Consider the following 16,208-nt stretch of genomic DNA (forward strand, 5'->3'; position numbering starts at 1 on the left):
AGAGTCCCACATACTTCTTAGGGTTCCTTCATTTTTTAAAATCCTTTCATCTGATTTTTCCTCAGATAAGTTGGTGTCAAGTGCTTTATCTTCAATCGCACTAATTCTGACTTCCATTGCCTCAATTCTGCTCCTATGACTTTCTATTCAGTCATCTAATTCTGAAATTTTATTGTTAATCTTCTGGATTTCTGATTACTGTCTCTCTATGGATTCTTGCAGCCTGTTAGATTTGTCATTATGCTCTTCTCTAATCTTTTTAATTTCCTCTATTGCATGTTCTTCATTTTGCTTAATTTTCTTCCTAATTTCTTGAAGAGTTCTGTATATTTATCTTTTGTGTTCTGCCTCCAGTAATTCCAAGAAATTTTCTTCCTCTGGAAAATTTCTAGATTCTTTATTTTGGGAGTTTTCCAAAGCCATCATGGATTGCCTGTTTATGTGATTTGATATTGACTGTTGTCTCCGAGCCATCAATAAGTTATATATTTATTTATTTTATGTTTGCTTACTGTGTCCTAACTTCTTGTTTTGTTTTGATATGCCCAAATAGGCTGTTCGTGTGAGCTGGTTTGATTATTGGCACCTTTGAATCTCTAATGTCCTGTCACCAGGTGGTTAGATCAGTTACTAGGTACGTGAGCTCAGGAGTCCGCCCACTCTTCCTGTATGGATTTAGCTCAGGTGCCCAGGTCGATAGCCACCAAGGGTGTGGGGCAGGCTCTCACCTACAGTCCTAGACAGGCATGGGTGATTGGTGTAGGCACAAGCATCTGACTGCAGCAGGGGGACACACTCTGAGAAAGGCAGGGGGCTGACAGCCACCCCCAAGTGTCCAATAAGACATGTCCCTGTTCCCTAGAGTACGTAAGTGGGTAGGTTTTGCAGCCAGACTATGAGCACCCAATGCTGTTGGCTGTAAGGACTGGGGGGCACTCTTATCCTTGGGCCCCTATCCCAGGTGGCTAGGTGGCATGGGTGGAGCCACCAGTCCTCAGACCCCTGATGTGGGTAGATGAAGACCCTGCTTAATGGGCAAGGGTGTCAGATTTCAAGAACCTGCCACTCCATAGCTGAAACAGTTGAAGTTAGACTTCCGGTATATACCCTGTTGTACTGTGGTAATAAGGGCCTACGCTACTGAGATGGGCCCACACAAGTCTATGCAGGGGGAAAGGCACTCAAAGTCCATGGATCCCTTATGCCTGTGCCTAGCGAAAGGAGCTGTCCTACCCTGAGTTCCTGGCTTAGAGGAGCCAGCAGTTATTTTTTTCCCCACCTGTGTCAGAGTAGAACTGTGCTCCATAGAGTTTTCAATGGCTGATTTTTTGAAGTAGATCATAATGCCTTTCTTCTGAGGTGCCTCTGGGTGGACTTTAACCTCCAGCCTTTCAGTGGGCAGTCGAATGTGTTAACCGTTTGCACCACACAGGGACTCCAAGTGGAGGAGAAGCAGCTTCTTTTTAATGACATCACCTGAACATTGCACATATCTTGTCAGCTCACATCTAGATGACCATAGCCTAGCTGCAAGGGAAGCTGGAAACATCTCTAGCTGTGTGTCCATGTTCCCTGCAGAAACTCCTATGCTTCTATTACCAAAGGAATGGAAGTGAGAATAGAGATCAGGATAAAATTAGCCTAAGTGGAAGTGCTGTGATTTCTCTCATGGGAAGGAATGAGATTTGGATTTTAAGGGTTGATACAACTGGGAGGCATTCATTCACTTAACAGATCACCATGTACTAGATACTCTGTTATGCACTGAGGATATGATGTTTTCCTCACAGTCTTACAGTCTAGTGGGGGAAGAGGGCAGTTAAATTGAAATTAATAATAAAATGTGAAAGAGTTGTGATGTGGAGACAGAGTGCTGTGAGAACACAGAGTAGAAAAATCTAAACTTGTCTAGGGTCAGAAGGATCAGAGATGGCTTCCTGGGGTGATTGATGCTGGCCTGAGACTCTGTGGAAGGTCCTGTTTGGTTGGAAAGTGGAATTTCTTCCAAGGATGTGAATCAGAGACACAGTGCAGCTTTATCGAATGAATCTTCCAAAGACAGAAGTCATTTACAGAGCTTCCGAGAGAAATCTTAAACCAAGGCAGAAGCAAAGGGAAAGCTATGCAGAATTTATGAAGAAAGGAAGACGGATTACTGAGCTGGGAGGGAATTTTCTTGGCACCAATTTTGTAACAAAGTATAGAATCATGATGAGCCCCAGATTCTGGGTCCACAGCAATGATTTGAAACATGGACTTGGTTATTGTTTGGCTGCTAGCACCAATAAATCAATCAAGCTTTTCAACAAGAATTAGAATATTCCTATAATTCCCCATTAATCACGTCTTTTGGAAAAGTAGGAAGTGGTAGGAAACACATATGTTTGCTTGTTTGGCACCAAAATGTTAGTTTTCCTAGTATTTATCTGGTGTTTCTTTACTAAAAAATGTTGTAAGCTTGAATTATGATGAAATATATTTTATTTGGAAAGTTGCTTTTGAGAATGGATAGCAAATTGTCCTGAGGGGGGAGGAAACAGGAAAAAAAAATATTGCAAGATAGTGATTGGATAGAAGTGGGGGAACTTGAAAATTTTTTTCTAGTTTGGAACAAAGTGTCTCATTTTTTCCTAGTTTGGAATGGAATTATTTCCTTTTCAGTATATAAATTTTATTAGGTTTTGGTTTAAGTGCAGGTTCTGAGCTGCCGCAAGTTTTTAATTTTACCTTTCTTGTGATTATTTATTTATAAGCACTTATTGAGTACCTACTATGGTTTAAATGTTGCTAGGTATTGCCATGAGTTGCTAGGCTCTGGGTAGTACTAGGTCCTGAGTGTTAAGGATATTACAGAGAAAGAGGCAGACTCAGTATATGCCAGAATAGTGCACAATGCTGGAAACTGAGGCACACCACACAATAGCTTTACTTCTGAAATGCTGTATGTCTCTGGCTGGTTATCCAAACTTTCTCTTCTCTGAAACTCCTTACCTATAATGAGAAGGATGATAGTATTGCTCTTTTACCGTTCGCTCTTCATTCCAAATTCTGGGCAAATTCTACCAGTTCTAGTCTTCTACTGTGACTAGGATATGATTCATCTTGGACCAAAACAACTATAGAACACACCAAGAGCTTCCTTTCCAAGACTGGTTTTACAAGAATGACTCTGGAAATATTTCCTGTAAGGATGGAAGGCTTTCCTCCATGTTTTTACTCTCAAGATACCAGCTTCTAATTCAGTGTCAAGCTGAGGCCAATTCTACACATCAGAGGTAAGTTAGGTGGAAAAATGGAAAGTAGGAAGGTCATTTCTCCAAGAACTGAATAGGAGTAATGGCATGGAGAGGATCTTAACTTTATTGAGTATTACTATGTGCTAAGCAGTTTGCAACTGTTTCTTCTCATTTTGAGTTGTACCGCATCAGCAATGAAGGTCCCAAAAATGTCCATCACATTATTAAGGTTGACTCTACTTTAAGGATTGGAGGAAGATTCATGACAACCTGCATTATGCAACTGACACAACCTTGCTGCTGAAAGTGAAGAGGACTTGAAGCACTTACTGATGAAGATCTAAGACTACAGCCTTCAGTATGGATTACACCTCAACATAAAGAAAACAAAAATCCTCACAACTGGATCAATAAGCGACATCATGATAAACGGAGAAAAGATTGAAGTTATCAAAGATTTCATTTTATTTAGACTCACAATCAACACCCATGAAAGCAGCAGTCAAGAATCAAACGGTGCATTGCCTTGGGTAAATCTGCTGCAAAAGACTTCTTTAAAGTGTTAAAAAGCAAAGATGTCACTTAAAGGACTAAGGTGGGCCTGACCCAAGCCATGGTGTTTTCAATTTCCCCATATGCATGTGAAAGCTGAACAATGAATAAGAAGGACGGCTTTCAGTTGTGGTGTTGGCAAAGAATATTGAATATACCACGGGTTGCCAAAAGAATGAACAAATCTGTCTTGGAAGAAGTATAGCCAGAATACTCCTTCGAAGCGGGGATGAGGAAAACTTCGTCTCACGTACTTTGGACATGTTACCAGGAGGGACCAGTCCCTGGAGAAAAACATCATGCTTTCTAAAGTAGAGGGTCAGCAAAAAAGAGGAAGACCCTCAATGAGATGGATTGACACAGTGGCTGCAACAATTGAGTGGTTTCAACAAAGGATGCAGTGCTGGAGGCACTCACTCATCTATGCCAAGAAATTTGGAAGACAGCTACCTGGCCAACCAATGGAAGAGATCCATATTTCTTCCCATTCTAAAGAAAGGTGACCCAACAGAAAGTGGAAATAATAAAACTGTATCTTTAATATCCCAAACCCACAGCAGTCAGGTTGATTCCAACTCATAGTGACCCTATAGGACAGAGTAGAACTGCCCCATAGGGCTTCCAAGGCTGTAATCTTTATGGGAGCTGGCCACCACACCTTTCTCCCATCATTAATATCACGTGCAAGTAAAATTTTGCTGAAGATAAATTAAAAAATGGTTGCAGCAGTACGTCAACAAGGAACTGCTAGAAATTCAAGCTGGATTCAGAAGAGGATGTGGAATGAGGGATATCATTGCTGATGTCAGATGGATCTTGGCTGAAAGCAGAGAATACCAGAAAGATGTTTACCTGTGTTTTATTGACTAGGGAAAGGCATTCAACTGTGTGGATCATAGCAAATTATGGATAACATTGTGAAGAATGGGAATTCCAGGACACTAACTGTGCTCATGAGGAACCTGTACATAGACCAAGAGGCAGTTGTTGTAACAGAACAAAGGGATACTGTGTGGTTTAAAGTCAGGAAATGTGTGCATCAGGATTGTATCCTTTCACCATACCTATTCAGTCTGTATGCTGAGTATATAATCCAAGAAGCTGGACTATATGAAGAAGAACTTGGCAACAGGATTGTAGGAAGACTAATTAACAACCTTCAATATGCAGATGGCACAACCTTGCTTGCTGAAAGCAACAAGGACTTGAAGCACTTACACTGATGAAGATCTAAGACTACAGTCTTCAGTATGGATTACACCTCAACATAAAGAAAACAAAATCCTCATAACTGGACCAATAAGCAGCATCATGATAAACAGAGAAAAGATTGAAGTTGTCAAGGATTTCATTTTACTGGGATCCAAAATCAACTCCCACGGAAGCAGCAATCAAGAAATCAAACGACATATTGAATTGGGCAAATCTGCTGCAAAAGACTCCTTTCAAGTGTTAAAAAGCAAAGATGTCACTTCGAGGTCTAAGGTGCACCTGACCCAAGCCATGGCATTTTTGATCACCTCATATGCGTACGAAACGTGGACAATAAATAAGGAAGACCGAAGAAGAATTGACTCTTTTGAATTATGGTGTTGGTGAAGAATATTGAATATATCGTGGACCGCCAGAAGGATGAATAAGTCTTGGAACAAGTACAGTCAGAATGCTACTTAGAAGCAAGGATAGTGAGACTTTGTCTCACTTTCGACATGTTATCAGGAGGGACTAGTCCCCAGAGAAGGACATCATGCTTGGTAAAGTAGAGGGTCAACAAAAAAGAGGAAGACTCTCAAGAAGATAGTTTGACACAGTGGCTGTAACAGTGGGCTCAAGCATACCCATTGTGAGGATGGCGCAGGACTGGGCAGTGTTTCACTGTTGTACACAGCATTGCTATGAGTTGGAACTGACTCCACGGCACCTAACAACAAGCACAAGGGGCTAGGCATTGTGGAAGGAGCCCTGTTGGCCCAGTGCTTATGCCCTTAGCTGCTGACCAAACTGTTGGCAGTTTGAACCCACCAGCCACTGTGTGGGAGAAAGACATGACAGTCTGCTTCTGTAAAGATTACAGCCTTGGAAACCCTATGGGGCAATTCTACTCTTTCCTATAGGGTCGCTATGAGTCGGAATCGCCTCTACAGCAACGAGTTTGGTTTGGTTTAGAGATACTGTGTTATACGTATTATCTCATTTAATATAAGGCACAACCCAACAAAGAAGCATTATTATTCCCATTATGTAGAAGAGGAGTTGAGGTTTAGAGAGGTTAAGTACCAGCTGATGAAGTGCAGAGGCAGGATTCAAACCCACCTCTCTCAGACTCCAATGTCCATGCTACCCCTCCTGAAAATATTTTTCCTTGAGCCCAATGAAATCCAGATACCTAACTAGTCTGGTTGTGTTAGTCCTAACCTTCAGGAATTCAGGTGAGGCCCAGTTGGCAGGGAGAGCAAACTCCTCCAAGGCCTGGGCAAAACCGGACAGACTTAAGCCAAGAAAGCAACTTGGCCACAATAGTATTGCTCAAGGTGCTGTCTTACTGGCAAGAACAGACCATTTTTGTTTAGCAGAATAATTGGCGGCCATCACCTTGTCTTTCCTTCAGCTGGACCTTAAATATACCAATAAAACCTTTGTTTTTTTTTTTTTAATTTCTGGGGTTTTAAAAACTTGTTCCAATTTATGTCCAGTCCTAATGTGCGGAGGACACGTGGGATCACCTTACACACAGAAGTTATCCTTGCCCTATACATTGTGTTGTAATTATCGCTGTTACACCCATAGACTGTGGGCTTCCAGAGAGCTGGGGAAGTATCTCATTCATTGTGGAATCCCCAGCACCTTGTGTCTGGCACAAAGCTCAGCTCAGCACATGCCCATTGAAATAAACTGGTATCCTGATGCTTCTTGTCTGTAGACAGAGAGAAAAAAAAACAAAAACCCGTTGCCGTTGAGTCGATTCTGACTGATAGTGACCCTATAGGACAGAGTAGAACTGCTCCATAGGCGTTCCAAGGAGCGGCTGGTGGATTCGAACTGCCAATCTTTTGGTTAAATTTAAATTCAAATAGACAAAAAACCGTTGCTGTCGAGTCAACTCAGACTCATGACGTCCCTATGTGTGTCAGAGAAGAACTCTTCTGCATAGCGTTTTCAATGAGTGATTCTTCTGAAGTAGATTGCCTGGCCTTTCTTCCAAGGCACCTCTGGGTGGACTAACCTCCAACCTTTCAGGAGTCCCTAGGTGGTGCAAACGGTTAATGTGCACCTGCTAATCCTACATGTTGGAGGTTAGAGTTCACCCAGAGCTGCATATCAGCCATTAAAAACCCTGTGGAGCACAGTTCAAGCAGACAAATGCCAATCAAATCATTGCCAACTCCCTTCTGTTCCTGGGGAAACTGTGAGCTTAGTTTTAGTCTTACCTGTAGGGCTGGCATTGTCTTTGTGCCCTATTACATCTTCTTTAAGAGGAAAGTCCCTTAGCTGTGGCACCATGGATTCTCTGTGCCATTCCTGGTAAGTCCACCAAGGAATTCCAGTTGGAACCAAGGAACGTGTGATAGGACAAAGGTAACGGCTATATGCTTGTCGGCCTTCTCTTTTGGAGTGAGTAGTAATGTTTATGGAGCTCTGGTGGTGCAGTGGTTAAGAGCTCAGGCTGTTAACCAAGAGGTCTGCAGTTCAAATCCACCAGGCACTCCTTGGAAACCCCATGGGGCAATTCTACTTTGTCCTTTAGGGTCTCTATGACTCGGAATCGGCTGGACGGCGATGAACTTGGTTTTGGTTTTAGTAACCTTTATAACAAGTTCATTTTATCTGTGAACGTAACTGCTATTTTCGCAAGGAAAGAAGGAAGTTTAGAGAGAAATTAGGGGAAGCCTGTAGTGATCTTGAAATATATTAATTTGGAGAGCTGCTTGGAAAATGGCTAACTTTGCACTAGCAGAGGAAGAGCAGAGAGCAGCCAGGAATGAGGACAGCTGCTCTGTGATGGGTGCGGCCCTATTTACATTTTCGCTGTTGGAGTCACTCTGGCCCTTTTCCTAACGCTAGGAATGCACTGGTGGTTAGTTTCAATGATTTTTCTCATTGTGACTTTCAGATCAATGTCCTACATGGTTGTTCCATTTAACCTGTATTCCCTAGATTATTTCTTGAAGCAATTTATTGAATGTGATCCTAAATTGAACTGCATTTACTGTCCCTTGACCCAATTACTTAAATGGTACCCTTCCATTTGATTTTGACTGTGTGCTCTTTTGCTATTTCCTTTCCCTTTAATTTTAATATCATTTGCAAACAAGACTATTTTGTTCTGGAGTCCCTTCCTTCTCAGTCTGCTTTCTAACATTTGAGTAGTACAGCACATTAGGAAGCTCTTCTAATGTGAAAAATCTCAGTTCTTCCATTGGAGTATGGTTTATTTCAGCAATTCAATTCTACCAAGATTTATGGAGTGCTGACTTTGTGATAGGACGAAACTAGCAGCTATATGCTTGCCCCCTTTCTCCTTTGCAGTGAACTTGCTAGCCCAAGGTCTCTGAACTCTGAGCAGGGTATCTTAGCTCTGGATATTGTCAGATGATTTTCAGCTCCTCTGGGTTCCTTTAAGCACTCCTCTCACAGTGCACAGCAAGTGTCCAGCAAGTCTGATCGCTGCGATCATTTGTGTGTTTGTCACCACACTTTCAATTCATGATCAGACCTTGTTTTTCTAGGTGTTTCCCTATCATACCAGTTGCCATTGAGTCAATCTGAAGTCATGGTGACCCCTTGTGTGTCAGAGTAGGACTGTGCTCCATAGAGTTTTTAATGGTCAATTTTTCAGAAGTTCATCACCAGGGCTTTCTTCCAAGATGCCTCTGGGTGGACTTGAGCCTTCAACCTTTCAGTTAGCAGCCGAGCGTGTTAACTGTTTGAACCACCCAGGGCCTCTTCCCCTATCATAGTCCTCGAAATAGATTCTACTCTTTGTCTAATAACAGTTGTATAATATCCTTGGTCCTGGTTTATGTCTTGAATTATAAAATAAGGTCAGTATTAATACAATTTGTCACTTCACGTCCTTAGTATTTTCTCTTTAAACTTCTGAACTCAAGGAACAGTTACCATCTCCCTTCATCTCTCCTAACCCTTGTAAACCAACACTGTGCTTTTATTGGACTTTAAACTTGTTTAAGCAGAGCTGGTGATGGGAATGGAAATGGTTTTCTCCGGGAAACCTGATTATTTATACTTCATGAGTAAAGACATCTTTAAACGGGGCTCCCTTTTGGTCTTTGCCAATTTTTACCGTGGTGTGAAAGTGACATTTGTTTAAGCTTTTCCATTATTTGCTAATTCCCACGTCTATCTTGTGAGGTCGATGCTGTTATCGCCAATTTGCTGCTTAAATCCCATTGCAACCAGTTCCCCATGTTACTAACAGAAAGTCCAGTCGCAGATGGGGTTCTCCTCCTTTCCCCCGGTGTTCCACCCCACCGAGGCCTTGTCAGTACAAACAGGATTTGACTTGCTCTCATGAGGCAAAGGAAAGATCTTGTCTAAAGCCACTTAGTAGCTCAATGGCTGAAAACCCAGAAATTCCAGATTTGGGGGTATTTGTCCTGATCACTCAACCATGCCATAGTTCAAGCCTCGGGTTATATTTTGAGTGACAGCGATTTGATTCAACCATGACATTGAACAGGAGATTGAATTACCAGGGTGTTGAGTTTACTGAAGGGAAAGACAAAACAAAGTAGGAGAAATGGTGGCAATGGAGAGAGGCAGAGTTTGGTGGCAAATTGAAGGAAATGGAATTAGTCTGTTATCTGAAAGGGCCAAGACTGTGGGGATTATGCTAGTGACTCCAAGAACTGTTTTTTAAAGCTTTGTGCAAGTCAGGTTGTCTGTGAAATGCTTTCTTGTGTTACAGCAAAAATAAGGTCCTGCTTCTTAGCCAAAAAGCCAAAAAAAGGCCCATTAAAACAGAAACGAGCAAAATGTTTTAAAATATGACCTTTGGTCCTCTTAGAAATGCTGCTCCTTTTCTTTCTTTTTGGATTTATTCTATGGCAAATGGAAAGAAGGGTTGGATTACCCTCGTTTTATCACCACCCCCTTTCCTGGTGGTGTCTGGATCCCAGCTAGACTCTTCTTATTGGTGTGAGGTTATGATCATTTGGCAAAAAACTGGAGAAAATAAGATTTTTGTTTGTTTGCCGCTGTATTATATTCCAAAATGAAATGTGGTTCAGTTACAAGTGTACTACATAATCTTAAATGTCTGGGCTCTGCTACAACTCTGTACTCATAAAAGGGGGGCCCAGAACAGGTCTTTTGAACACTAGGTGCTAAATGTTCTTTCTATGGAATATGCTCTTTCTCTCCATTTGACACTCAAAACTTTGTGTAAAAATACGCTTCCCCGCAGAAGGGTGGTTTTTCTTTCTCTCAAGAATGAAAGAGAACTATCTAATGTAAACACTTAGTCCGGTGTGAATAATTTCTAGTTACAATTCCTTGGTTGTAAGAAGCTTTTGAAATAGGTTCAGTTGAAGGTTTTAAATCTATTTTTGTGTGCAAAATACAGCATCGCAGAGCTTCCCAAATGGGGCATCTGGGTATGGAATATTTGACAAGAGGAGACCAATTTTCTCTATTCATTCTGTCAACTAAACACATTTCCCCTTCAATCTATTTGTTTCAATAGCATGAGACTGGCGACTTTTGGCATTTGGCATTTGTTATAGTAGTAGCTTGTATTTTTTCCAGATGACTTTAGTGTATATGTCAGCACTGTGTACATAGAACCGTATTTTTTTTTTTTAAATAAAGCAGAATTCAGTCTAACTCTTTTATACAGAAAAAAAATGAAGCCATATGGAAAAATTTCATTTTTCAAATGTGCTTTTAGCAGACAGCAAATTTAAATTCTACTTTTTGGAGAAAGCAGGTTGAGTTTGTTTCATGTCGTTCTCACTGCTGACACTGAGTTTGAAGAGCATTGCATTGTCTCTTGGCTTTGCATCATGCACAGTATATCTTTTGCCCTTATGTTTAGACAGATGTGAAGCGTAAGGAGGACTTGGGCAGATATCTTGGACAGCCATACGAAGTCAGACATTCTTGGAAATTGATGCAATCTACGTTTCGGAAGAGATTGTAAAACCCAAAAGACCTTTATCTGTTCCACAGTGAGGCATTGGGTGGGAACTCAAGCCAAGCAATGGCATCTGTGGCCTCTGAAGGACTGACACTTGCAGGCCAGCTAAAATGGAAAAAAACACTTTCCCAAGAGAGCTAGACTGCCTTCCTTTGGAGATCTTACCACTTTGTAGAATTTGAAAACTCTCATGGAATCACGGAATAAAGATGTCAGCCAAGAAATGTCCTGGAAGACATCTGTCCTGTATATGTGTGAAACAATCTGCTGTTTGAAAAACAAAAATCATATGCAATGTAGCTTGTAAACTACACTTCACTTGAGAAAGATAATGGTTGGGAATAGAAATACATCTGGGTCTCTTTAAAATACCAAGCACCACACTCATTTATGAATGTGTAAATATTGATTGCAATTGGCCATGATTGGGTGGCATCTCTTTTCACCTCCAGTCTGGGCTGGAGCAACTGGGAGATTGTAAGGCTAGATTGTCACAGATGGAAGCTCCAAGGGAAAAACAGTTTCCACTGGGAAAGACCAATTGAAAAGGCATAGCCATAAAGGCGAGGTTGTGGTGGTGGGGTTCTTTATCAGTGAGTTGCTCCTGGCTATTTTGATCAGAAGAGATTGGTGGCTTGGACATTATGGAAAAAGCTGGGTAAACATATTCAAAACTGTGTGTTTCTTAAGGAAATGATTGGCAGCAAGTATAGATTAATATAAAAGTTTCAATAAAAATTTGAATTGAAAGCAGCTGTAAAGTTATTAAAAATCAAGTAAGAAGAGACAGTATATTCCTATGTCTAGCTGTTTTGTTTTTTCCTGGTTTCTTTTTATTTTCATAGCGTCTAAAGGTTCGTAAATACAACGTTTGAGCTTTCTATTTTATTGTTGTAAATAAAATGTAAATATTTCGATATGCTGGAGTATGTTTTTCTTTAGTGCCCTTCGTGTCTAATCTAGTGTGCTTCAAATTGCAGATTACAAGCCATTAGTGAGTAGGAGAATCTAATTTAGTGGGTTCTGACAAATATTTTTTTCTTAACTGTTTATTGAAATATAATATATATACAGCAAAGTGCACATAAAATTTGATACCTTTTTCCAAATTGAACACACTAACGTAACCGGCACCCAGATCAAGAAATAGCACATGACTAGCACTCCCAAACCCCCGTCATGACCCCTTCAAATCAGTACACCTACAAAGGTAACCACTGTACTGACTTCTAACAGTATAGATTCGTTTTGACTATCTTTGAAGTTTACGTAAATAGAACCATGCAGGATGAACTCTTTTGTAGCTAACATTATGTTTGGGAGATTCATCCATACTATTGCAAGCAATTGCACATAGTTCATTCTGTAGACGGTTCAAACCACATTTTATTCATTCTACTGTTGATGAGCCTTTGGATGGTTTTCAACATTTGGCTTTATAAATTCTGTTTCTGTGAACATTCTAGAACAAGTCAAATGGTGACACATGCATTTATTTCTCTTGGGTATGTACCTAAGAGTGAAATTGCTGGGTCATAGGATATTCATATGTTCAACTTTAGTAGATCCTGGCAAAGAGTTTTCCAAAGTGGTTGTTCCAAAGTTTAGAGTAAAATAGAATAAATAGAATAGAATGAAATGGAAAAGAAAATGGATACATTCATCACATGCTATAGTGGTAATTATTGGTTCTTCACACTTTTTTTTCAATTATATAAATATGTCTGTTTGTACTAGAGCTCAGTATGAAATCTACTTCTTTTTCTGAATTATCATCAAAAGAGTTTAAAAAACTTGTCTGATCTTAAGGCTCAAATCCAAACAATTATATTGACTGTATTGTTTTAATGAACAACAAAAATTGTCCTGGAGTCAGTGAGTAACAGGAAAGCCATAGTCTAGAATAGGGAAATCGTAAGTTCTTTTCATGACCTGGAACAACTTTCAATAATAGTATTTAAAAACATGCTGTTATAAGTGCTACACGGAGGAATGAAAACATGAGCTTGACTAATCATTTGTGAATTCAAGACAGTCTAAACAGCAACATGAGAATTCCACGTTAACATTTCTGGTCTTATGTACTCAGCATGCTTGTGGATTGGCCCTTTTAAAGCCTCTCCTCACACTCACTCCACTTCCAGCCTACTCAGGTCCTCAACCAGGAAGATCAACCACTCCTCAAGTCCAAGGCAAAGGGCTAATTCCATTATAATAAGGAAAATGGATAGTTCACATACAAAACATGTTTGCTTGAATTTCCTGGTTGATTACCCAGAATGGTTAGGACTCAATAGAGAATGTAGCTAGGCTTGTAAGATAGAGTATAGTAGTTAAGACTGCTTAGGATTGTATCTGGTTCCACTACTTACAACCTATGTGTCCTTGTGCCACAGCTGACTCACCTGACCAACAGGATAATAACAGGACTTTCCTCAAAGAACTGTTTGAAGACTAAATGAGATAATATGAGCCCTGGAAACAATGCCTAGTTCATATTAAATCTTTAAGAATGTTACAAGTTAAACCAATTGCTGTCAAGCTGATTCTGCCTCATGGAGACCCCATGTTTGCAGAGTAAAACTGCTCCATAGGGTTTTCAAGGCTGTGACCTTTTGGAAGCAGATCATCAGGCTTGTTTTCCAAAGCAGAAGGTTTGAACTGCTAACCTTTTGGTAATAACCCAGTGCTCAACGATTTGTGCCACCAGGGACTCCATTTTAATGTTTCAAGAACGTTAGCCATTATTATTTAGATCTCACTGTCCACAACAGGGACAAGTTCTGACCCCTAGCATGGTGCTTTAAAAGATGCATAACAATATGTCTTTGGGCATAGCAGGCTTCTATTAAAGCTCAAATAGTATTGTGGAGAATAAGCACATGGAGCCCTTATTAGACAGTAATTCTTTAGCATTTACTCAGGGGTCCTCCATATATCACTGCTTCCATGGGGGGATGTTAATAGATGTAATATGAGAAAAAAGAGAGTCAAATAAATTTAAGAGATGCTCAATAAGATAAAATTAAATAGGTTTCTTTATTGCAGGACTTCTCAGCCTTTAATCTATTAGTGGAAATATGAGATACATCATATTTCAAACTATTTGATTTTAAAAACTCTCTCCCCCTTTCACGTTTTTTCTTTTTTTAAATGGAGCTCAAGGTGGCTTTAGGTGGTTAGATTACGTGACTAGACCCTGCTCAGCAGTTCCCTGAGCATATAGCCATGCTATATTGTATTTGCTCATTGAATTGCTTCCCCACCAAATGCAGGCTCTCTAAGAGTAAAGATGATGTCTTTCTAATTCATCTTTGTGTCTTTAAAACAGTGTTCATCAAGCCAATCATGAAACATAGGGATATTCTCTGAAGAGTGGAATTGCAGATGATTTATTAGTTTTTCTTTCTACTTACCTGCTATCATGAATTTTTCTACAATGAACATTTATTACTTGCGTTGTAAAATGATAAAAGTTTTGAAATAAGTTAAATATCAAAAAGTAAATTGAAGAAAACCCAGAAAACTGTAGGAAAAGGACAAAGGGTGGTAACACATTAGTGACGTGCCTACCCATGACTGGTGTTTAAAGGGAGATAGAATTCAGGGCTTTGGCCACACCATCCCCAAACCCATATTTGGTATTAAGATTTAGGGTATGGAGATCATAGGGTCCAGTCTATTAAAGGCAGGTGGAATCAGAGAGGAAATGAGTGTGGCTGGGCAGGGGGAGGGTCATTTAGCAGAGACAGATGGGACCAGCTGTGAAACTTCATTGGAAAATTGGAAGAAAATAAAAAGATTACAAGTACAGGAAAAATAAGAGCAGCAGAACCAGTAAATTTGAGAAAAGGCAGAAGGAATAAGCAAAAGGCCTAATGGAGAGAGAAAAGAGGGATAAAGGAAAGCAAACGAAAGGAAGAAAGGAGTAGGGCTCCATGGGGGGAAAAAAATGTATCAGGAAGGTGTTTTAGGAAACAGGTCAGGAGGAGACAAGTGAGACCCTTGTCGTGTCCTACTCAGCACAGGACATCTGGTCTCTTGCTGGTAGTAGACCTGCCACACTCAGCCCTGCAGGTGCAGCCAGCAGAGCCACAGGGTCCTGCAGGGATTGCTGAAAAATCCCGTTCAGGTCACTCTTTTCTTTGAGAGGTTTTGTCTTCCATACTTAAGTGCACCGGGCCTCTGGTGGGAGGCATTTATTTACGTTTTGAAATATGAGCGTTCCATGTGAACTTTCCTATCCTGCTGTATCCGTGTGCCTGGGACAAAAGACACGACTTAGCTGTCAGTGCACTGAAGTATGCAGGCGGCCCGCGGGTCAGGTCACAAAGCAAAGCTGTTTAAAAAGCATGGGGCTCCTCTCGGGAGACAGTTGTGTGTCCCTGCAGCACTCGTCAGCTGTGCTAAAGATGGAATTGAGGACAGAAGGAAACATCCAGGAGAACACTCTATGAATGGAAGGGCGCCATTAAGTGTTTTAACCTGGTGTGAAGTCTGGTTTGAAGTACAGGCTGTCCCCGGGTTACGAACGTCCGCCCTACATACAACCCGTAGTTACAGCCAACCCCGGTAAAGCCTATTAGGAAAAAACTGACGCTGTATTCGGACTCGGGCTCCCCTGACCGGCCGCGCTTCTCCTGTTTGTGCACGTGCCGCAACGAGTCCTTGCGCGGCTGCTGGCGGCGGGCAGGCCCCTGCGTCTTGGTGCGCCGGGCCGCAGCCTGCATCAGCCAATGCAGAGGGCCGGCCCCACCGTCTGTGTGCCCCGAGCAACGCTACTCTGCTCCGCTTGGCGGGCCTCAGGTGGTGGCAGCTAGTGGTTGGGACGCGCCCCGCTCTACGTGTTCTCTATGTTCTGCGAGTGTAACCGGTCAGTGCGCCGCGCTGGGCACACCATCGGGCCTCCAGGGTTCCCCCTTACCCAGCTCCGCCCCACCCCATCCCTCCCAGCCCCCCATGCTGTGCAGCCTGAGGCCATTGCAGCACCTCTCTGGGCTTGTTTCCCGTAACTTACACACATGGGATTTCACTATTGCAGCGGTTCTTGGCCTTTTGGTGGCTGGAAGAGGGAGGGTAGTCTTAGATTCCTGACCTGTGTATGACCATATAGTTTCCAAGGGTGTGGAGAACTTTGGACTTGGTTTCCCTAAGTGTCCTCTTCCCAACTCTTAGGCCCCAGGCTCGCTCTTAGCGCAAACAGAAGCCTGGGTAGCATAGTGGTCAAGAGCTCGGTTGCTAACCAAAAGGTCGGTAGTTCGAAT

This window comes from Trichechus manatus, unplaced genomic scaffold (genome assembly GCF_000243295.1).
Source record: "Trichechus manatus latirostris isolate Lorelei unplaced genomic scaffold, TriManLat1.0 scaffold00197, whole genome shotgun sequence".
NCBI classification, from domain to species: domain Eukaryota; kingdom Metazoa; phylum Chordata; class Mammalia; order Sirenia; family Trichechidae; genus Trichechus; species Trichechus manatus.